At 49.6% G+C, this 24,305-nt stretch overlaps 1 pseudogene; it reads left to right on the plus strand.

Moving 5' to 3' along the window:
* LOC106591814 (ryanodine receptor 2-like) overlaps window positions 1-24,305 on the plus strand; it is a 503,114-nt pseudogene that overhangs the window by 255,382 nt on the left and 223,427 nt on the right.

Below are 24,305 nucleotides of genomic sequence, written 5' to 3' on the forward strand. Positions count from 1 at the left end.
GTGATGGAGGCTGGAGTCTCTTGTAATTAGATGTTGGGTGATGGAGGCTGGAGTCTCTTGTAATTAGACGCTGGGTGTTGGAGGCTGGGGGTTGTGGTTATATAGAAACAGATTGCTGTGTAGGGTTATATAGAAACAGATTGCTGTGTATGGTTATATAGAAACAGATTGCTGTGTAGGGTTATATAGAAACAGATTGCTGTGTAGGGTTGTATAGAAACAGATTGCTGTGTAGGGTTATATAGAAACAGATTGCTGTGTAGTGTAGGGTTATATAGAAACAGATTGCTGTGTAGGGTTATATAGAAACAGATTGCTGTGTAGGGTTATATATAAACAGATTGCTGTGTAGTATTATATAGAAACAGATTGCTGTGTAGGGTTAAATAGAAACAGATTGCTGTGTAGGGTTATATAGAAACAGATTGCTGTGTAGGGTTATATAGAAACAGATTGCTGTGTAGGGTTATATAGAAACAGATTAGTGTGTAGGGTTATATAGAAACAGATTGCTGTGTAGTGTAGGGTTATATAGAAACAGATTGCTGTGTAGTGTAGGGTTATATAGAAACAGATTGCTGTGTAGGGTTATATAGAAACAGATTGCTGTGTAGGGTTATATAGAAACAGATTGCTGTGTAGGGTTAGGTAGAAACAGATTGCTGTGTAGGGTTATATAGAAACATATTGCTGTGTAGGGTTATATAGAAACAGATTGCTGTGTAGGGTTATATAGAAACAGATTGCTGTGTAGGGTTATATAGAAACATATTGCTGTGTAGGGTTATATAGAAACAGATTGCTGTGTAGGGTTATATAGAAACAGATTACTGTGTAGTGTAGGGTTATATAGAAACAGATTGCTGTGTAGGGTTATATAGAAACATATTGCTGTGTAGGGTTATATAGAAACAGATTGCTGTGTAGTGTAGGGTTATATAGAAACAGATTGCTGTGTAGTGTAGGGTTATATAGAAACATATTGCTGTGTAGGGTTGTATAGAAACAGATTGCTGTGTAGGGTTATATAGAAACAGATTGCTGTGTAGTGTAGGGTTATATAGAAACAGATTGCTGTGTAGGGTTATATAGAAACAGATTGCTGTGTAGGGTTATGTAGAAACAGATTGCTGTGTAGGGTTATATAGAAACAGATTGCTGTGTAGGGTTATATAGAAACAGATTTCTGTGTAGGGTTATATAGAAACAGATTGCTGTGTAGGGTTATATAGAAAGAGATTGCTGTGTAGGGTTATATAGAAACAGATTGCTGTGTAGTGTAGGGTTATATAGAAACAGATTGCTGTGTAGTGTAGGGTTATATAGAAACAGATTGCTGTGTAGGGTAGGGTTCCTACAGCTCTCTGCGTCCAGCTGTCCTCTCATGGTTCCTACAGCTCTCTGCCTCCATTAGGGACCCAGCCCTCTCCTGTCCCTCTCTTCTATCTCATGGTTCCTACAGCTCTCTGCCTCCATTAGGGACTCAACCCTCTCCTGTCCCTCTCTTCTCTCTCATGGATCCTACAGCTCTCTGCCTCCATTAGGGACTCAGCCCTCTCCTGTCCCTCTCTTCTCTCTCACGGTTCCTACAGCTCTCTGCCTCCATTAGGGACTCAGCCCTCTCCTGTCCCTCTCTTCTCTCTCATGGTTCCTACAGCTCTCTCCCTCCATTAGGGACTCAGCCCTCTCCTGTCCCTCTCTTCTCTCTCATGGTTCCTACAGCTCTCTGCCTCCATTAGGGACTCAGCCCTCTCCTGTCCCTCTCTTCTCTCTCATGGATGAGGAGTGCTGAGGTTGCATTTCTTCAACCAATGACGTGTCAAGTGTGTGACATTGTGTCTGTGTTTATTTCAGAGCGCTATAGCTCATAATCCTGTTTCAAAAACCATTGGAGAATATTCAGAGAGACAGTGACACAGGTTGGGAGGGAGGGAGAGAGAGAGAGAGAGCGAGAGGGAGGGAGGGAGAGAGAGAGGGAGGGAGGGAGGGAGAGTAGGGGGTCAGAGCAGGGGTCATTCTACACTACATCCTGTTAATAATGACTATATCACAGCTAATACATTGCAGGCACTAAGTTGTGCTTCATACCCTAACTAACTACAACCCCTTGTCCCTTTTTTTTATTATAAATGATGTTCATTAGTCATCTGTCTCATCTGCTTCCTTCTCCAGGAAAAGCTGGACTTGGGGCCAAAGAAGGAAGTGGATGGCATGGGTGTTCCTGACATCAAGTACGGGGACTCAGTGTGTTATATCCAACATGTGGACACTTGTCTGTGGCTCACATACCAGGCCATGGACGCTAAGTGTGCACGCATGGGCGGCGTGCAGAGAAAGGTACGGTACATCACTGTCTAAACATTCATCTCCTTCTGTCTGCTAGTCTAACCAACGCCACAATAGCCTTGTTGAAGATAGCTGTATGTGAAGTGATATGTGGGGCCTTCCCTGTGGCTCAGTTGGTAGAGCATGGTGTTTGCAACGCCAGTATGGTGTGCGCAACGCCAGGGTTATGGGTTTGATTCCCACGGGGGGCCAGTACAATAAAAAATAAAAAATGCATGAAATGAAATGAAATGAAATGTATGCATTCACTACTGTAAGTTGCTCTGGATAAGAGCGGCTGCTAAATGACTAAAAATGTAAATGTAAAAATGGCTAGTCTCACCATTGTGATCTCAGCATTCAGTCTTGTTTATCCAGGTTATCCTCACACATATATTAACATACTGTACTGTGTATTCGGGAAAGTATTCAGTCATTAATCAGTCATTAATTCTACTGAAAGTATTCAGTAGATTAATTAGGAACATTTTAAATGTAATCCATTTGAGAATAAGGCTGTAACGTAACAAAATGTGGGAAAAGGACTGCAGTGAATATTAACCTGCAGCACCAGAGGTTAACCACTCTCATCAGAAGGTGTCTCTCACTAAAACACAGCCTGCCGTCCCAACTTGAACCCTATTAACATCGGTGCACTTTATAGTGCACTACTTTTTTTTACCGGGACTCATAGGGGCTCTGTTCAAAAGTAGTGCACTTCATAGGGAATAAGTATAGGACCCTGCCTAGTCCCCAATCAATCAATCAATCAATCAATCAATCAATCTAATGTATTGATAAAGCCTTTTTACATCAGCTGATGTCTCAAAGTGCTGTACAGAAACCCAGCCTAAAACCCCAAACAGCGAGCAATGCAGGTGTAGAAGCACGGTGGCTAGGAAAAACCTCCCTAGAAAAGCAGGAACCTAGGAAGAAACCTAGAGAGGAACCAGGCTATGGGGGGGGGGGCAGTCCTCTTCTGGCTGTGCCGGGTGGATACTACCTAGTCTATAGAGAGGATACTGTAGGACCCAGCCTGGTCCCCAGGAGATGTTATCTAGTCTATAGAGAGGATACTGTAGGACCCAGCCCGGTCCCCAGGAGAAGTTATCTAGTCTATAGAGAGGATACTGTAGGACCCAGCCTGGTCCCCAGGAGAAGTTATCTAGTCTATAGAGAGGATACTGTAGGACCCAGCCTGGTCCCCAGGAGAAGTTATCTAGTCTATAGAGAGGATACTGTAGGACCCAGCCTGGTCCCCATGAGAAGTTATCTAGTCTATAGAGAGGATACTGTAGGACCCAGCCTGGTCCCCAGGATAAGTTATCTAGAGAGGATACTGTAGGACCCAGCCTGGTCCCCAGGTGAAGTTATCTAGTCTATAGAGAGGATACTGTAGGACCTAGCCTGGTCACCAGGTGAAGTTATCTAGAGAGGATACTGTAGGACCCAGCCTGGTCCCCAGGTGAAGTTATCTAGTCTATAGAGAGGATACTGTAGGACCCAGCCTGGTCCCAAGGAGAAGTTATCTAGAGAGGACACTGTAGGACCCAGCCTGGTCCCCAGGTGAAGTTATCTAGACTATAGAGAGGATACTGTAGGACCCAGCCTGGTCCGCAGGAGAAGTTATCTAGTCTATAGAGAGGATACTGTAGGACCCAGCCTGGTCGCCAGGAGAAGTTATCTAGAGAGGATACTGTAGGACCCAGCCTGGTCCCCAGGAGAAGTTATCTAGAGAGGATACTGTAGGACCCAGCCTGGTCCCCAGGAGAAGTTATCTAGTCTATAGAGAGGATACTGTAGGACCCAGCCTGGTCCCCAGGAGAAGTTATCTAGTCCATAGAGAGGATACTGTAGGACCCAGCCTGGTCCCCAGGAGATGTTATCTAGTCTATAGAGAGGATACTGTAGGACCCAGCCTGGTCCCCAGGAGAAGTTATCTAGTCTATAGAGAGGATACTGTAGGACCCAGCCTGGTCCCCAGGAGAAGTTATCTAGTCTATAGAGAGGATACTGTAGGACCCAGCCTGGTCGCCAGGAGAAGTTATCTAGAGAGGATACTGTAGGCCCCAACCTGGTCCCCAGGAGAAGTTAATTAGAGAGGATACTGTAGGACCCAGCCTGGTCCCCAGGAGAAGTTATCTAGAGAGGATATTGTAGGACCCAGCCTGGTCCCCAGGAGAAGTTATCTAGTCTATAGAGATGATACTGTAGGACCCAGCCTGGTCCCCAGGAGAAGTTATCTAGAGAGGAAACTGTAGGACCCAGCCTGGTCCCCAGGAGAAGATATCTAGAGTGGATACTGTAGGACCCAGCCTGGTCCCAAGGAGAAGTTATCTAGAGAGGACACTGTAGGACCCAGCCTGGTCCCCAGGTGAAGTTATCTAGACTATAGAGAGGATACTGTAGGACCCAGCCTGGTCCGCAGGAGAAGTTATCTAGTCTATAGAGAGGATACTGTAGGACCCAGCCTGGTCGCCAGGAGAAGTTATCTAGAGAGGATACTGTAGGACCCAGCCTGGTCCCCAGGAGAAGTTATCTAGAGAGGATACTGTAGGACCCAGCCTGGTCCCCAGGAGAAGTTATCTAGTCTATAGAGAGGATACTGTAGGACCCAGCCTGGTCCCCAGGAGAAGTTATCTAGTCCATAGAGAGGATACTGTAGGACCCAGCCTGGTCCCCAGGAGATGTTATCTAGTCTATAGAGAGGATACTGTAGGACCCAGCCTGGTCCCCAGGAGAAGTTATCTAGTCTATAGAGAGGATACTGTCGGACCCAGCCTGGTCCCCAGGAGAAGTTATCTAGTCTATAGAGAGGATACTGTAGGACCCAGCCTGGTCGCCAGGAGAAGTTATCTAGAGAGGATACTGTAGGACCCAACCTGGTCCCCAGGAGAAGTTAATTAGAGAGGATACTGTAGGACCCAGCCTGGTCCCCAGGAGAAGTTATCTAGAGAAGATATTGTAGGACCCAGCCTGGTCCCCAGGAGAAGTTATCTAGTCTATAGAGATGATACTGTTGGACCCAGCCTGGTCTCCAGGAGAAGTTATCTAGTCTATAGAGAGGATACTGTAGGACCCAGCCTGGTCCCCAGGAGAAGTTATCTATTCTATAGAGAGGATACTGTAGGACCCAGCCTGGTCCCCAGGTGAAGTTATCTAGAGAGGATACTGTAGGACCCAGGCTGGTCCCCAGGAGAAGTTATCTAGTCTATAGAGAGGATACTGTAGAACCCAGCCTGATCCCCAGGAGAAGTTATCTAGAGAGGATACTGTAGGACCCAGCCTGGTCCCCAGGAGAAGTTATCTAGTCTATAGAGAGGATACTGTAGGACCCAGCCTGGTCCCCAGGAGAAGTTATCTAGAGAGGATACTGTAGAACCCAGCCTGGTCCCCAGGTGAAGTTATCTAGTCTATAGAGAGGATACTGTAGGACCCAGCCTGGTCCCAAGGAGAAGTTATCTAGAGAGGACACTGTAGGACCCAGCCTGGTCCCCAGGTTAAGTTATCTAGTCTATAGAGAGGATACTGTAGGACCTAGCCTGGTCCCCAGGAGAAGTTATCTAGTCTATAGAGAGGATACTGTAGAACCCAGCCTGGTCCCCAGGAGAAGTTATCTAGCCTATAGAGAGGATACTGTAGGACCCAGCCTGGTCCCCAGGAGAAGTTATCTAGTCTATAGAGAGGATACTGTAGGACCCAGCCTGGTCCCCAGGAGAAGTTATCTAGCCTATAGAGAGGATACTGTAGGACCCAGCCTGGTCCCCAGGAGAAGTTATCTAGTCTATAGAGAGGATACTGTAGGACCCAGCCTGGTCCCCAGGAGAAGTTATCTAGTCTATAGAGAGAATACTGTAGGACCCAGCCTGGTCCCCAGGAGAAATCTAGCCTATAGAGAGGATACTGTAGGACCCAGCCTGGTCCCCAGGAGAAGTTATCTAGAGAGGATATTGTAGGACCCAGCCTGGTCCCCAGGAGAAGTTATCTAGTCTGTAGAGAGGATACTGTAGGACCCAGCCTGGTCCCAAGGAGAAGTTATCTAGAGAGGACACTGTAGGAACCAGCCTGGTCCCCAGGTGAAGTTATCTAGACTATAGAGAGGATACTGTAGGACCCAGCCTGGTCCCAAGGAGAAGTTATCTAGAGAGGACACTGTAGGACCCAGCCTGGTCCCCAGGTGAAGTTATCTAGACTATAGAGAGGATACTGTAGGACCCAGCCTGGTCCCCAGGAGAAGTTATCTAGTCTATAGAGAGGATACTGTAGGACCCAGCCTGGTCGCCAGGAGAAGTTATCTAGAGAGGATACTGTAGGACCCAACCTGGTCCCCAGGAGAAGTTAATTAGAGAGGATACTGTAGGACCCAGCCTGGTCCCCAGGAGAAGTTATCTAGAGAGGATATTGTAGGACCCAGCCTGGTCCCCAGGAGAAGTTATCTAGTCTATAGAGATGATACTGTAGGACCCAGCCTGGTCCCCAGGAGAAGTTATCTAGAGAGGATACTGTAGGACCCAGCCTGGTCCCCAGGAGAAGTTATCTAGAGAGGATACTGTAGGACCCAGCCTGGTCCCCAGGAGAAGTGATCTTGTCTATAGAGATGATACTGTTGGACCCAGCCTGGTCCCCAGGAGAAGTTATCTAGTCTATAGAGAGGATACTGTAGGACCCAGCCTGGTCCCCAGGAGAAGTTATCTATTCTATAGAGAGGATACTGTAGGACCCAGCCTGGTCCCCAGGTGAAGTTATCTAGAGAGGATACTGTAGGACCCAGTCTGGTCCCCAGGATAAGTTATCTAGAGAGGATACTGTAGGACCCAGGCTGGTCCCCAGGAGAAGTTATCTAGTCTATAGAGAGGATACTGTAGAACCCAGCCTGATCCCCAGGAGAAGTTATCTAGAGAGGATACTGTAGGACCCAGCCTGGTCCCCAGGAGAAGTTATCTAGTCTATAGAGAGGATACTGTAGGACCCAGCCTGGTCCCCAGGAGAAGTTATCTAGAGAGGATACTGTAGGACCCAGCCTGGTCCCCAGGAGAAGTTATCTATTCTATAGAGAGGATACTGTAGGACCCAGCCTGGTCCCCAGGAGAAGTTATCTAGTCTATAGAGAGGATACTGTAGGACCCAGCCTGGTCCCCAGGAGAAGTTATCTAGTCTATAGAGAAGATACTGTAGGACCCAGCCTGGTCCCCAGGAGAAGTTATCTAGTCTATAGAGAGAATACTGTAGGACCCAGCCTGGTCCCCAGGAGAAATCTAGCCTATAGAGAGGATACTGTAGGACCCAGCCTGGTCCCAAGGAGAAGTTATCTAGAGAGGACACTGTAGGAACCAGCCTGGTCCCCAGGTGAAGTTATCTAGACTATAGAGAGGATACTGTAGGACCCAGCCTGGTCCCCAGGAGAAGTTATCTAGTCTATAGAGAGGATACTGTAGGACCCAGCCTGGTCCCCAGGAGAAGTTATCTAGCCTATAGAGAGGATACTGTAGGACCCAGCCTGGTCCCCAGGAGAAGTTATCTAGTCTATAGAGAGGATACTGTAGGACCCAGCCTGGTCCCCAGGAGAAATCTAGCCTATAGAGAGGATACTGTAGAACCCAGCCTGGTCCCCAGCAGAAGTTATCTAGTCTATAGAGAGTATACTGTAGGACCCAGCCTGGTCCCCAGGAGAAGTTATCTAGAGAGGATACTGTAGGACCCAGGCTGGTCCGCAGGAGAAGTTATCTTGTCTATAGAGAGGATACTGTAGGACCCAGCCTGGTCCCCAGCAGAAGTTATCTAGTCTATAGAGAGGATACTGTAGGACCCAGCCTGGTCCCCAGGAGAACTTATCTAGTCTATAGAGAGGATACTGTAGGACCCAGCCTGGTCCCCAGGAGAAGTTATCTAGTCTATAGAGAGGATACTGTAGGACCCAGCCTGGTCCCCAGGAGAAGTTATCTAGAGAGGATACTGTAGGACCCAGCCCGGTCCCCAGGAGAAGTTATCTAGTCTATAGAGAGGATACTGTAGGACCCAGCCTGGTCCCCAGGAGAAGTTATCTAGTCTATAGAGAGGATACTGTAAGACCCAGCCTGGTCCCCAGGAGAAGTTATCTAGTCTATAGAGAGGATACTGTAGGACCCAGCCTGGTCCCCAGGAGAAGTTATCTAGTCTATAGAGAGAATACTGTAGGACCCAGCCTGGTCCCCAGGAGAAATCTAGCCTATAGAGAGGATACTGTAGGACCCAGCCTGGTCCCCAGGAGAAGTTATCTAGAGAGGATATTGTAGGACCCAGCCTGGTCCCCAGGAGAAGTTATCTAGTCTATAGAGAGGATACTGTAGGACCCAGCCTGGTCCCAAGGAGAAGTTATCTAGAGAGGACACTGTAGGAACCAGCCTGGTCCCCAGGTGAAGTTATCTAGACTATAGAGAGGATACTGTAGGACCCAGCCTGGTCCCAAGGAGAAGTTATCTAGAGAGGACACTGTAGAATCCAGCCTGGTCCCCAGGGGAAGTTATCTAGACTATAGAGAGGATACTGTAGGACCCAGCCTGGTCCCCAGGAGAAGTTATCTTGTCTATAGAGATGATACTGTTGGACCCAGCCTGGTCCCCAGGAGAAGTTATCTAGTCTATAGAGAGGATACTGTAGAACCCAGCCTGGTCCCCAGCAGAAGTTATCTAGTCTATAGAGAGGATACTGTAGGACCCAGCCTGGTCCCCAGGTGAAGTTATCTAGAGAGGATACTGTAGGACCCAGCCTGGTCCCCAGGAGAAGTTATCTAGAGAGGATACTGTAGGACCCAGCCTGGTCCCCAGGAGAAGTTATCTAGAGAGGATACTGTAGGACCCAGCCTGGTCCCCAGGAGAAGTTAACTAGAGAGGATACTGTAGGACCCAGCCTGGTCCCCAGGAGAAGTTATCTAGTCTATAGAGAGGATACTGTAGGACCCAGCCTGGTCCCCAGGAGAAGTTATCTAGTCTATAGAGAGGACACTGTAGGACCCAGCCTGGTCCCCAGGAGAAGTTATCTAGAGAGGATACTGTAGGACCCAGCCTGGTCCCCAGGAGAAGTTATCTAGAGAGGATACTGTAGGACCCAGCCTGGTCCCCAGGAGAAGTTATCTTGTCTATAGAGAGGATACTGTAGGACCCAGCCTGGTCCCCAGGAGAAGTTATCTAGTCTATAGAGAGGATACTGTAGGACCCAGCCTGGTCCCCAGGAGAAGTTATCTCGTCTATAGAGAGGATACTGTAGGACCCAGCCTGGTCCCCAGGAGAAGTTATCTATTCTATAGAGAGGATACTGTAGGACCCAGCCTGGTCCCCAGGAGAAGTTATCTAGAGAGGATACTGTAGGACCCAGCCTGGTCCCCAGGAGAAGTTATCTTGTCTATAGAGATGATACTGTTGGACCCAGCCTGGTCCCCAGGAGAAGTTATCTAGTCTATAGAGAGGATACTGTAGGACCCAGCCTGGTCCCCAGGAGAAGTTATCTATTCTATAGAGAGGATACTGTAGGACCCAGCCTGGTCCCCAGGAGAAGTTATCTAGAGAGGATACTGTAGGACCCAGCCTGGTCCCCAGGATAAGTTATCTAGAGAGGATACTGTAGGACCCAGGCTGGTCCCCAGGAGAAGTTATCTAGTCTATAGAGAGGATACTGTAGGACCCAGCCTGGTCCCCAGGAGAAGTTATCTAGTCTATAGAGAGGATACTGTAGGACCCAGCCTGGTCCCCAGGAGAAGTTATCTAGTCTATAGAGAGGATACTGTAGGACCCAGCCTGGTCCCCAGGAGAAGTTATCTAGCTAAGAGAGGATACTGTAGGACCCAGCCTGGTCCCCAGGAGAAGTTATCTAGGCTATAGAGAGGATACTGTAGGACCCAGCCTGGTCCCCAGGAGAAGTTATCTAGTCTATAGAGAGGATACTGTAGGACCCAGCCTGGTCCCCAGGAGAAGTTATCTAGTCTATAGAGAGGATACTGTAGGACCCAGCCTGGTCCCCAGGAGAAGTTATCTAGTCTATAGAGAGGATACTGTAGGACCCAGCCTGGTCCCCAGGAGAAGTTATCTAGTCCTATAGAGAGGATACTGTAGGACCCAGCCTGGTCCCCAGGAGAAGTTATCTAGTCTATAGAGAGGATACTGTAGGACCCAGCCTGGTCCCCAGGAGAAGTTATCTAGCCTATAGAGAGGATACTGTAGGACCCAGCCTGGTCCCCAGGAGAAGTTATCTAGAGAGAGGATACTGTAGGACCCAGCCTGGTCCCCAGGAGAAGTTATCTAGTCTATAGAGAGGATACTGTAGGACCCAGCCTGGTCCCCAGGAGAAGTTATCCTAGAGAGGATACTGTAGGACCCAGCCTGGTCCCCAGGAGAAGTTATCTAGTCTATAGAGAGGATACTGTAGGACCCAGCCTGGTCCCCAGGAGAAGTTATCTAGTCTATATAGAGGATACTATAGGACCCAGCCTGGTCCCCAGGAGAAGTTATCTAGGAGAGGATACTGTAGGACCCAGCCTGGTCCCCAGGAGAAGTTATCTAGTCTTAGAGAGGATACTGTAGGACCCAGCCTGGTCCCCAGGAGAAGTTATCTAGTCTATAGAGAGGATACTGTAGGACCCAGCCTGGTCCCCAGGAGAAGTTATCTAGTCTATAGAGAGGATACTGTAGGACCCAGCCTGGTCCCCAGGAGAAGTTATCTAGTAGAGAGGATACTGTAGGACCCAGCCTGGTCCCCAGGAGAAGTTATCTAGTCTTAGAGAGGATACTGTAGGACCCAGCCTGGTCCCCAGGAGAAGTTATCTAGTCTATAGAGAGGATACTGTAGGACCCAGCCTGGTCCCCAGGAGAAGTTATCTAGTCTATAGAGAGGATACTGTAGGACCCAGCCTGGTCCCCAGGAGAAGTTATCTAGTCTATAGAGAGGATACTGTAGGACCCAGCCTGGTCCCCAGGAGAAGTTATCTAGTCTTAGAGAGGATACTGTAGGACCCAGCCTGGTCCCCAGGAGAAGTTATCTAGTCTAAGAGGATACTGTAGGACCCAGCCTGGTCCCCAGGAGAAGTTATCTAGTCTATAGAGAGGATACTGTAGGACCCAGCCTGGTCCCCAGGAGAAGTTATCTAGAGAGAGGACACTGTAGGACCCAGCCTGGTCCCCAGGAGAAGTTATCTAGTCTATAGAGAGGATACTGTAGGACCCAGCCTGGTCCCCAGGAGAAGTTATCTAGTCTATAGAGGATACTGTAGGACCCAGCCTGGTCCCCAGGAGAAGTCTACTAGTCTAGAGAGGGATACTGTAGGACCCAGCCTGGTCCCCAGGAGAAGTTATCTAGTCTATAGAGAGGATACTGTAGGACCCAGCCTGGTCCCCAGGAGAAGTTATCTAGTCTATAGAGAGGATACTGTAGGACCCAGCCTGGTCCCCAGGAGAAGTTATCTAGTGAGAGGATACTGTAGGACCCAGCCTGGTCCCCAGGAGAAGTTATCTAGTCTATAGAGAGGATACTGTAGGACCCAGCCTGGTCCCCAGGAGAAGTTATCTAGCTATAGAGAGGATACTGTAGGACCCAGCCTGGTCCCCAGGAGAAGTTATCTAGTCAGAGAGGATACTGTAGGACCCAGCCTGGTCCCCAGGAGAAGTTATCTAGTCTTAGAGAGGATACTGTAGGACCCAGCCTGGTCCCCAGGAGAAGTTATCTAGCTTAGAGAGGATACTGTAGGACCCAGCCTGGTCCCCAGGAGAAGTTATCTAGTAGAGAGGATACTGTAGGACCCAGCCTGGTCCCCAGGTGAAGTTATCTAGTCTATAGAGAGGATACTGTAGGACCCAGCCTGGTCCCCAGGAGAAGTTATCTAGTTTGAGAGGATACTGTAGGGACCCAGCCTGGTCCCCAGGAGAAGTTATCTAGCCTATAGAGAGGATACTGTAGGACCCAGCCTGGTCCCCAGGGAGAAGTTATCTAGTCTATAGAGAGGATACTGTAGGACCCAGCCTGGTCCCCAGGAGAAGTTATCTAGCCTATAGAGAGGATACTGTAGGACCCAGCCTGGTCCCCAGGAGAAGTTATCTAGCCTATAGAGAGGATACTGTAGGACCCAGCCTGGTCCCCAGGAGAAGTTATCTAGTCTATAGAGAGGATACTGTAGGACCCAGCCTGGTCCCCAGGAGAAGTTATCTAGTCTATAGAGAGGATACTGTAGGACCCAGCCTGGTCCCCAGGAGAAGTTATCTAGCTTAAGAGGATACTGTAGGACCCAGCCTGGTCCCCAGGAGAAGTTATCTAGTCTATAGAGAGGATACTGTAGGACCCAGCCTGGTCCCCAGGAGAAGTTATCTAGTTAGAGAGGATACTGTAGGACCCAGCCTGGTCCCCAGGAGAAGTTATCTAGCTAGAGAGGATACTGTAGGACCCAGCCTGGTCCCCAGGAGAAGTTATCTAGTCTATAGAGAGGATACTGTAGGACCCAGCCTGGTCCCCAGGAGAAGTTATCTAGTCTATAGAGAGGATACTGTAGGACCCAGCCTGGTCCCCAGGAGAAGTTATCTAGTCTATAGAGAGGATACTGTAGGACCCAGCCTGGTCCCCAGGAGAAGTTATCTAGTCTATAGAGAGGATACTGTAGGACCCAGCCTGGTCCCCAGGAGAAGTTATCTAGTCTATAGAGAGGATACTGTAGGACCCAGCCTGGTCCCCAGGAGAAGTTATCTAGAGAGGATACTGTAGGACCCAGCCTGGTCCCCAGGAGAAGTTATCTAGTCTATAGAGAGGATACTGTAGGACCAGCCTGGTCCCCAGGAGAAGTTATCTAGTCTATAGAGAGGATACTGTAGGACCCAGCCTGGTCCCCAGGAGAAGTTATCTAGTCTATAGAGAGGATACTGTAGGACCCAGCCTGGTCCCCAGGAGAAGTTATCTAGCTATAGAGAGGATACTGTAGGACCCAGCCTGGTCCCCAGGAGAAGTTATCTAGTCTATAGAGAGGATACTGTAGGACCCAGCCTGGTCCCCAGGAGAAGTTATCTAGTCTATAGAGAGGATACTGTAGGACCCAGCCTGGTCCCCAGGAGAAGTTATCTAGCCTATAGAGAGGATACTGTAGGACCCAGCCTGGTCCCCAGGAGAAGTTATCTAGCAGAGGATACTGTAGGACCCAGCCTGGTCCCCAGGAGAAGTTATCTAGCTCTATAGAGAGGATACTGTAGGACCCAGCCTGGTCCCCAGGAGAAGTTATCTAGTCTATAGAGAGGATACTGTAGGACCCAGCCTGGTCCCCAGGAGAAGTTATCTAGCTTAGAGAGGATACTGTAGGACCCAGCCTGGTCCCCAGGAGAAGTTATCTAGCCTATAGAGAGGATACTGTAGGACCCAGCCTGGTCCCCAGGAGAAGTTATCTAGTCTATAGAGAGGATACTGTAGGACCCAGCCTGGTCCCCAGGAGAAGTTATCTAGTCTATAGAGAGGATACTGTAGGACCCAGCCTGGTCCCCAGGAGAAGTTATCTAGCTATAGAGAGGATACTGTAGGACCCAGCCTGGTCCCCAGGAGAAGTTATCTAGTCTATAGAGAGGATACTGTAGGACCCAGCCTGGTCCCCAGGAGAAGTTATCTAGCTTAAGAGGATACTGTAGGACCCAGCCTGGTCCCCAGGAGAAGTTATCTAGTCTATAGAGAGGATACTGTAGGACCCAGCCTGGTCCCCAGGAGAAGTTATCTAGTCTATAGAGAGGATACTGTAGGACCCAGCCTGGTCCCCAGGAGAAGTTATCTAGTCTATAGAGAGGATACTGTAGGACCCAGCCTGGTCCCCAGGAGAAGTTATCTAGTCTATAGAGAGGATACTGTAGGACCCAGCCTGGTCCCCAGGAGAAGTTATCTAGAGAGAGGATACTGTAGGACCCAGCCTGGTCCCCAGGAGAAGTTATCTAGTCTATAGAGAGGATACTGTAGGACCCAGCCTGGTCCCCAGGAGAAGTTATCTAGTCTAGAGAGGATACTGTAGGACCCAGCCTGGTCCCCAGGAGAAGTTATCTAGTCTATAGAGAGGATACTGTAGGACCCAGCCTGGTCCCCAGGAGAAGTTATCTAGAGAGGATACTGTAGGACCCAGCCTGGTCCCCAGGAGAAGTTATCTAGCTATAGAGAGGATACTGTAGGACCCAGCCTGGTCCCCAGGAGAAGTTATCTAGTCTATAGAGAGGATACTGTAGGACCCAGCCTGGTCCCCAGGAGAAGTTATCTAGTATAGAGAGGATACTGTAGGACCCAGCCTGGTCCCCAGGAGAAGTTATCTAGTCTATAGAGAGGATACTGTAGGACCCAGCCTGGTCCCCAGGAGAAGTTATCTAGTCTATAGAGAGGATACTGTAGGACCCAGCCTGGTCCCCAGGAGAAGTTATCTAGTCTATAGAGAGGATACTGTAGGACCCAGCCTGGTCCCCAGGAGAAGTTATCTAGTCAGAGGATACTGTAGGACCCAGCCTGGTCCCCAGGAGAAGTTATCTAGTCTATAGAGAGGATACTGTAGGACCCAGCCTGGTCCCCAGGAGAAGTTATCTAGCTATAGAGAGGATACTGTAGGACCCAGCCTGGTCCCCAGGAGAAGTTATCTTCTATAGAGAGGATACTGTAGGACCCAGCCTGGTCCCCAGGAGAAGTTATCTAGTCTATAGAGAGGATACTGTAGGACCCAGCCTGGTCCCCAGGAGAAGTTATCTAGTCTATAGAGAGGATACTGTAGGACCCAGCCTGGTCCCCAGGAGAAGTTATCTAGTCTATAGAGAGGATACTGTAGGACCCAGCCTGGTCCCCAGGAGAAGTTATCTAGGAGAGGATACTGTAGGACCCAGCCTGGTCCCCAGGAGAAGTTATCTAGTCTATAGAGAGGATACTGTAGGACCCAGCCTGGTCCCCAGGAGAAGTTATCTAGCTTAGAGAGGATACTGTAGGACCCAGCCTGGTCCCCAGGAGAAGTTATCTAGCTATAGAGAGGATACTGTAGGACCCAGCCTGGTCCCCAGGAGAAGTTATCTAGTCTATAGAGAGGATACTGTAGGACCCAGCCTGGTCCCCAGGAGAAGTTATCTAGTCTATAGAGAGGATACTGTAGGACCCAGCCTGGTCCCCAGGAGAAGTTATCTAGTCTATAGAGAGGATACTGTAGGACCCAGCCTGGTCCCCAGGAGAAGTTATCTAGTCTAGAGAGGATACTGTAGGACCCAGCCTGGTCCCCAGGAGAAGTTATCTAGCTAGAGAGGATACTGTAGGACCCAGCCTGGTCCCCAGGAGAAGTTATCTAGTCTATAGAGAGGATACTGTAGGACCCAGCCTGGTCCCCAGGAGAAGTTATCTAGTCTAAGAGAGGATACTGTAGGACCCAGCCTGGTCCCCAGGAGAAGTTATCTAGTCTATAGAGAGGATACTGTAGGACCCAGCCTGGTCCCCAGGAGAAGTTATCTAGTCTATAGAGAGGATACTGTAGGACCCAGCCTGGTCCCCAGGAGAAGTTATCTAGAGAGGATACTGTAGGACCCAGCCTGGTCCCCAGGAGAAGTTATCTAGTAGAGGATACTGTAGGACCCAGCCTGGTCCCCAGGAGAAGTTATCTAGTCTATAGAGAGGATACTGTAGGACCCAGCCTGGTCCCCAGGAGAAGTTATCTAGTCTATAGAGAGGATACTGTAGGACCCAGCCTGGTCCCCAGGAGAAGTTATCTAGTCTATAGAGAGGATACTGTAGGACCCAGCCTGGTCCCCAGGAGAAGTTATCTAGTCTATAGAGGGATACTGTAGGACCCAGCCTGGTCCCCAGGAGAAGTTATCTAGTCTAAGAGAGGATACTGTAGGACCCAGCCTGGTCCCCAGGAGAAGTTATCTAGTCTCCAGAGAGGATACTGTAGGACCCAGCCTGGTCCCCAGGAGAAGTTATCTAGTCTAGAGAGGATACTGTAGGACCCAGCCTGGTCCCCAGGAGAAGTTATCTAGAGAGGATACTGTAGGACCCAGCCTGGTCCCCAGGAGAAGTTATCTAGTCTATAGAGAGGATACTGTAGGACCCAGCCTGGTCCCCAGGAGAAGTTATCTAGAGAGGATACTGTAGGACCCAGCCTGGTCCCCAGGAGAAGTTATCTAGTCTATAAGAGGATACTGTAGGACCCAGCCTGGTCCCCAGGAGAAGTTATCTAGAGAGGATACTGTAGGGACCCAGCCTGGTCCCCAGGAGAAGTTATCTAGTCTATAGAGAGGATACTGTAGGACCCAGCCTGGTCCCCAGGAGAAGTTATCTAGCTTAAGAGGATACTGTAGGACCCAGCCTGGTCCCCAGGAGAAGTTATCTAGTCTATAGAGAGGATACTGTAGGACCCAGCCTGGTCCCCAGGAGAAGTTATCTAGTCTAGAGAGGATACTGTAGGACCCAGCCTGGTCCCCAGGAGAAGTTATCTAAGAGAGGATACTGTAGGACCCAGCCTGGTCCCCAGGAGAAGTTATCTAGTCTATAGAGAGGATACTGTAGGACCCAGCCTGGTCCCCAGGAGAAGTTATCTAGTCCTATAGAGAGGATACTGTAGGACCCAGCCTGGTCCCCAGGAGAAGTTATCTAGTCTATAGAGAGGATACTGTAGGACCCAGCCTGGTCCCCAGGAGAAGTTATCTAGTCTTAGAGAGGATACTGTAGGACCCAGCCTGGTCCCCAGGAGAAGTTATCTAGTCTATAGAGAGGATACTGTAGGACCCAGCCTGGTCCCCAGGAGAAGTTATCTAGTCTATAGAGAGGATACTGTAGGACCCAGCCTGGTCCCCAGGAGAAGTTATCTAGTCTATAGAGAGGATACTGTAGGACCCAGCCTGGTCCCCAGGAGAAGTTATCTAGTCTATAGAGATGATACTGTAGGACCCAGCCTGGTCCCCAGGAGAAGTTATCTAGTCTATAGAGAGGATACTGTAGGACCCAGCCTGGTCCCCAGGAGAAGTTATCTAGTCTATAGAGAGGATACTGTAGGACCCAGCCTGGTCCCCAGGAGAAGTTATCTGGTCTATAGAGAGGATACTGTAGGACCCAGCCTGGTCCCCAGGAGAAGTTATCTAGTCTATAGAGAGGATACTGTAGGACCCAGCCTGGTCCCCAGGAGAAGTTATCTAGTCTAGAGAGGATACTGTAGGACCCAGCCTGGTCCCCAGGAGAAGTTATCTAGTCTATAGAGAGGATACTGTAGGACCCAGCCTGGTCCCCAGGAGAAGTTATCTAGTCTATAGAGAGGATACTGTAGGACCCAGCCTGGTCCCCAGGAGAAGTTATCTAGTCTATAGAGAGGATACTGTAGGACCCAGCCTGGTCCCCAGGAGAAGTTATCTAGTCTATAGAGAGGATACTGTAGGACCCAGCCTGGTCCCCAGGAGAAGTTATCTAGTCTATAGAGAGAGATACTGTAGGACCCAGCCTGGTCCCCAGGAGAAGTTATCTAGTCTATAGAGAGGATACTGTAGGACCCAGCCTGGTCCCCAGGAGAAGTTATCTAGTCTATAGAGAGGATACTGTAGGGACCCAGCCTGGTCCCCAGGAGAAGTTATCTAGTCAAAGAGGATACTGTAGGACCCAGCCTGGTCCCCAGGAGAAGTTATCTAGTCTATAGAGAGGATACTGTAGGACCCAGCCTGGTCCCCAGGAGAAGTTATCTAGTCTATAGAGAGGATACTGTAGGACCCAGCCTGGTCCCCAGGAGAAGTTATCTAGTAGAGGATACTGTAGCCTGGACCCAGCCTGGTCCCCAGGAGAAGTTATCTAGTCTATAGAGAGGATACTGTAGGACCCAGCCTGGTCCCCAGGAGAAGTTATCTAGAGAGAGGATACTGTAGGACCCAGCCTGGTCCCCAGGAGAAGTTATCTAGTCTATAGAGAGGATACTGTAGGACCCAGCCTGGTCCCCAGGAGAAGTTATCTAGTCTATAGAGAGGATACTGTAGGACCCAGCCTGGTCCCCAGGAGAAGTTATCTAGTCTATAGAGAGGATACTGTAGGACCCAGCCTGGTCCCCAGGAGAAGTTATCTAGTCTATAGAGAGGATACTGTAGGACCCAGCCTGGTCCCCAGGAGAAGTTATCTAGTCTATAGAGAGGATACTGTAGGACCCAGCCTGGTCCCCAGGAGAAGTTATCTAGTCTATAGAGAGGATACTGTAGGACCCAGCCTGGTCCCCAGGAGAAGTTATCTAGTCTATAGAGAGGATACTGTAGGACCCAGCCTGGTCCCCAGGAGAAGTTATCTAGTCTATAGAGAGGATACTGTAGGACCCAGCCTGGTCCCCAGGAGAAGTTATCTAGTCTATAGAGAGGATACTGTAGGACCCAGCCTGGTCCCCAGGAGAAGTTATCTAGTCTATAGAGAGGATACTGTAGGACCCAGCCTGGTCCCCAGGAGAAGTTATCTAGAGAGGATACTGTAGGACCCAGCCTGGTCCCCAGGAGAAGTTATCTAGTCTATAGAGAGGATACTGTAGGACCCAGCCTGGTCCCCAGGAGAAGTTATCTAGTCTATAGAGAGGATACTGTAGGACCCAGCCTGGTCCCCAGGAGAAGTTATCTAGTCTATAGAGAGGATACTGTAGGACCCAGCCTGGTCCCCAGGAGAAGTTATCTAGTCTATAGAGAGGGATACTGTAGGACCCAGCCTGGTCCCCAGGAGAAGTTATCTAGTCTATAGAGAGGATACTGTAGGACCCAGCCTGGTCCCCAGGAGAAGTTATCTAGTCTAGAGAGGATACTGTAGGACCCAGCCTGGTCCCAGGAGAAGTTATCTAGTCTCTATAGAGGATACTGTAGGACCCAGCCTGGTCCCCAGGAGAAGTTATCTAGTCTATAGAGAGGATACTGTAGGACCCAGCCTGGTCCCCAGGAGAAGTTATCTCAGTCTATAGAGAGGATACTGTAGGACCCAGCCTGGTCCCCAGGAGAAGTTATCTAGTCTATAGAGAGGATACTGTAGGACCCAGCCTGGTCCCCAGGAGAAGTTATCTAGTCTTAAGAGGATACTGTAGGACCCAGCCTGGTCCCCAGGAGAAGTTATCTAGTCTATAGAGAGGATACTGTAGGACCCAGCCTGGTCCCCAGGAGAAGTTATCTAGTCTATAGAGAGGATACTGTAGGACCCAGCCTGGTCCCCAGGAGAAGTTATCTAGAGAGAGGATACTGTAGGACCCAGCCTGGTCCCCAGGAGAAGTTATCTAGTCTATAGAGAGGATACTGTAGGACCCAGCCTGGTCCCCAGGAGAAGTTATCTAGTCTATAGAGAGGATACTGTAGGACCCAGCCTGGTCCCCAGGAGAAGTTATCTAGTCTATAGAGAGGATACTGTAGGACCCAGCCTGGTCCCCGGGAGAAGTTATCTAGAGAGGATACTGTAGGACCCAGCCTGGTCCCCAGGAGAAGTTATCTAGTCTATAGAGAGGATACTGTAGGACCCAGCCTGGTCCCCAGGAGAAGTTATCTAGTCTATAGAGAGGATACTGTAGAACCCAGCCTGGTCCCCAGGAGAAGTTATCTAGTCTATAGAGAGGATACTGTAGAACCCAGCCTGGTCCCCAGGAGAAGTTATCTAGTAGAGAGGATACTGTAGGACCCAGCCTGGTCCCCAGGAGAAGTTATCTAGTCTATAGAGAGGATACTGTAGGACCCAGCCTGGTCCCCAGGAGAAGTTATCTAGTCTATAGAGAGAGGATACTGTAGGACCCAGCCTGGTCCCCAGGAGAAGTTATCTAGTTAGAGAGGATACTGTAGGACCCAGCCTGGTCCCCAGGAGAAGTTATCTAGTCTATAGAGAGGATACTGTCAGGACCCAGCCTGGTCCCCAGGAGAAGTTATCTAGTCTTAGAGAGGATACTGTAGGACCCAGCCTGGTCCCCAGGAGAAGTTATCTAGTCTATAGAGAGGATACTGTAGGACCCAGCCTGGTCCCCAGGAGAAGTTATCTAGAGAGAGGATACTGTAGGACCCAGCCTGGTCCCCAGGAGAAGTTATCTAGTCTATAGAGAGGATACTGTAGGACCCAGCCTGGTCCCCAGGAGAAGTTATCTCGTCTTAGAGAGGATACTGTAGGACCCAGCCTGGTCCCCAGGAGAAGTTATCTAGTCTAGAGAGGATACTGTAGGACCCAGCCTGGTCCCCAGGAGAAGTTATCTAGTCTATAGAGAGGGATACTGTAGGACCCAGCCTGGTCCCCAGGAGAAGTTATCTAGTCTCATAGAGAGGATACTGTAGGACCCAGCCTGGTCCCCAGGAGAAGTTATCTAGTCTATAGAGAGGATACTGTGGGACCCAGCCTGGTCCCCAGGAGAAGTTATCTAGTCTATAGAGAGGATACTGTAGGACCCAGCCTGGTCCCCAGGAGAAGTTATCTAGTCTATAGAGAGGGATACTGTAGAGACCCAGCCTGGTCCCCAGGAGAAGTTATCTAGTCTATAGAGAGGATACTGTAGGACCCAGCCTGGTCCCTAGGTGAAGTTATCTAGAGAGGATACTGTAGGACCCAGTCTGGTCCCCAGGAGAAGTTATCTAGTCTATAGAGAGGATACTGTAGGACCCAGCCTGGTCCCCAGGAGAAGTTATCTAGTCTATAGAGAGGATACTGTAGGACCCAGCCTGGTCCCCAGGAGAAGTTATCTAGTCTATAGAGAGGATACTGTAGGACCCAGCCTGGTCCCCAGGAGAAGTTATCTAGTCTATAGAGAGGATACTGTAGGACCCAGCCTGGTCCCCAGGAGAAGTTATCTAGTCTAAGAGGATACTGTAGGACCCAGCCTGGTCCCCAGGAGAAGTTATCTAGTCTATAGAGAGGATACTGTAGGACCCAGCCTGGTCCCCAGGAGAAGTTATCTAGTCTATAGAGAGGATACTGTAGGACCCAGCCTGGTCCCCAGGAGAAGTTATCTAGTCTATAGAGAGGATACTGTAGGACCCAGCCTGGTCCCCAGGAGAAGTTATCTAGTCTATAGAGAGGATACTGTAGGACCCAGCCTGGTCCCCAGGAGAAGTTATCTAGTCTAGAGAGGATACTGTAGGACCCAGCCTGGTCCCCAGGAGAAGTTATCTAGTCTATAGAGAGGATACTGTAGGACCCAGCCTGGTCCCCAGGAGAAGTTATCTAGTCTATAGAGAGGATACTGTAGGACCCAGCCTGGTCCCCAGGAGAAGTTATCTAGTCTATAGAGAGGATACTGTAGGACCCAGCCTGGTCCCCAGGAGAAGTTATCTAGTCTATAGAGAGGATACTGTAGGACCCAGCCTGGTCCCCAGGAGAAGTTATCTAGTCTATAGAGAGGATACTGTAGGACCCAGCCTGGTCCCCAGGAGAAGTTATCTAGTCTATGAGAGGATACTGTAGGACCCAGCCTGGTCCCCAGGAGAAGTTATCTAGTCTGAGAGGATACTGTAGGACCCAGCCTGGTCCCCAGGAGAAGTTATCTAGTCTATAGAGAGGATACTGTAGGACCCAGCCTGGTCCCCAGGAGAAGTTATCTAGTCTATAGAGAGGATACTGTAGGGACCCAGCCTGGTCCCCAGGAGAAGTTATCTAGTCTATAGAGAGGATACTGTAGGGACCCAGCCTGGTCCCCCAGGAGAAGTTATCTAGTAGAGGATACTGTAGGACCCAGCCTGGTCCCCAGGAGAAGTTATCTAGTCTATCAGAGAGGATACTGTAGGACCCAGCCTGGTCCCCAGGAGAAGTTATCTAGTCTATAGAGAGGATACTGTAGGACCCAGCCTGGTCCCCAGGAGAAGTTATCTAGTCTTAGAGAGGATACTGTAGGACCCAGCCTGGTCCCCAGGAGAAGTTATCTGTCTAGAGAGGATACTGTAGGACCCAGCCTGGTCCCCAGGAGAAGTTATCTAGTCTATAGAGAGGATACTGTAGGACCCAGCCTGGTCCCCAGGAGAAGTTATCTAGTCTATAGAGAGGATACTGTAGGACCCAGCCTGGTCCCCAGGAGAAGTTATCTAGTATAGAGGAGATACTGTGGACCCAGCCTGGTCCCCAGGAGAAGTTATCTAGTCTATAGAGAGGATACTGTAGAACCCAGCCTGGTCCCCAGCAGAAGTTATCTAGTCTATAGAGAGGATACTGTAGGACCCAGCCTGGTCCCCAGGAGAAGTTATCTAGTCGTAGAGGATACTGTAGGACCCAGCCTGGTCCCCAGGAGAAGTTATCTGTAGAGGATACTGTAGGACCCAGGCTGGTCCCCAGGAGAAGTTATCTAGTCTATAGAGAGGATACTGTGGGACCCAGCCTGGTCCCCAGGAGAAGTTATCTAGTCTACAGAGAGGATACTGTAGGACCCAGCCTGGTCCCCAGGAGAAGTTATCTAGTCTATAGAGAGGATACTGTAGGACCCAGCCTGGTCCCCAGGAGAAGTTATCTAGTCTATAGAGAGGATACTGTAGGACCCAGCCTGGTCCCCAGGAGAAGTTATCTGTCAAGAGAGGATACTGTAGGACCCAGCCTGGTCCCCAGGAGAAGTTATCTAGTCTATAGAGAGGATACTGTAGGACCCAGCCTGGTCCCCAGGAGAAGTTATCTAGTCTATAGAGAGGGATACTGTAGGACCCAGCCTGGTCCCCAGGAGAAGTTATCTAGTCTATAGAGAGGATACTGTAGGACCCAGCCTGGTCCCCAGGAGAAGTTATCTAGTCTATAGAGAGGATACTGTAGGACCCAGCCTGGTCCCCAGGAGAAGTTATCTAGTCTATAGAGAGGATACTGTAGACCCAGCCTGGTCCCCAGGAGAAGTTATCTAGTCTATAGAGAGGGATACTGTAGGACCCAGCCTGGTCCCCAGGAGAAGTTATCTAGTCTATAGAGAGGATACTGTAGGACCCAGCCTGGTCCCCAGGAGAAGTTATCTAGAGAGGATACTGTAGGACCCAGCCTGGTCCCCAGGAGAAGTTATCTAGTCTATAGAGAGGATACTGTAGGACCCAGCCTGGTCCCCAGGAGAAGTTATCTAGTCTATAGAGAGGGATACTGTAGGACCCAGCCTGGTCCCCAGGAGAAGTTATCTAGTCTATAGAGAGGATACTGTAGGACCCAGCCTGGTCCCCAGGAGAAGTTATCTAGTTAAGAGAGGATACTGTAGGACCCAGCCTGGTCCCCAGGAGAAGTTATCTAGTCTATAGAGAGGATACTGTAGGACCCAGCCTGGTCCCCAGGAGAAGTTATCTAGTCTATAGAGAGGATACTGTAGGACCCAGCCTGGTCCCCAGGAGAAGTTATCTAGTCTATAGAGAGGATACTGTAGGACCCAGCCTGGTCCCCAGGAGAAGTTATCTAGTAGAGAGAGGATACTGTAGGACCCAGCCTGGTCCCCAGGAGAAGTTATCTAGTCTATAGAGAGGATACTGTAGGACCCCCTGGTCCCCAGGAGAAGTTATCTAGTCTATAGAGAGGATACTGTAGAGACCCAGCCTGGTCCCCAGGAGAAGTTATCTAGTAGAGGATACTGTAGGACCCAGCCTGGTCCCCAGGAGAAGTTATCTGTTTAGAGAGGATACTGTAGGACCCAGCCTGGTCCCCGGGAGAAAGTTATCTAGTCTATAGAGAGGATACTGTAGGACCCAGCCTGGTCCCCAGGAGAAGTTATCTAGTCTATAGAGAGGATACTGTAGGACCCAGCCTGGTCCCCAGGAGAAGTTATCTAGTCTATAGAGAGGATACTGTAGGACCCAGCCTGGTCCCCAGGAGAAGTTATCTAGTCTTAAGAGGATACTGTAGGACCCAGCCTGGTCCCCAGGAGAAGTTATCTAGTCTATAGAGAGGATACTGTAGGACCCAGCCTGGTCCCCAGGAGAAGTTATCTAGTCTATAGAGAGGATACTGTAGGACCCAGCCTGGTCCCCAGGAGAAGTTATCTAGTAGAGAGGATACTGTAGGACCCAGCCTGGTCCCCAGGAGAAGTTATCTAGTCTTAGAGAGGATACTGTAGGACCCAGCCTGGTCCCCAGGAG

This window comes from Salmo salar, chromosome ssa18, assembly GCF_905237065.1.
Source record: "Salmo salar chromosome ssa18, Ssal_v3.1, whole genome shotgun sequence".
Lineage (NCBI taxonomy): Eukaryota > Metazoa > Chordata > Actinopteri > Salmoniformes > Salmonidae > Salmo > Salmo salar.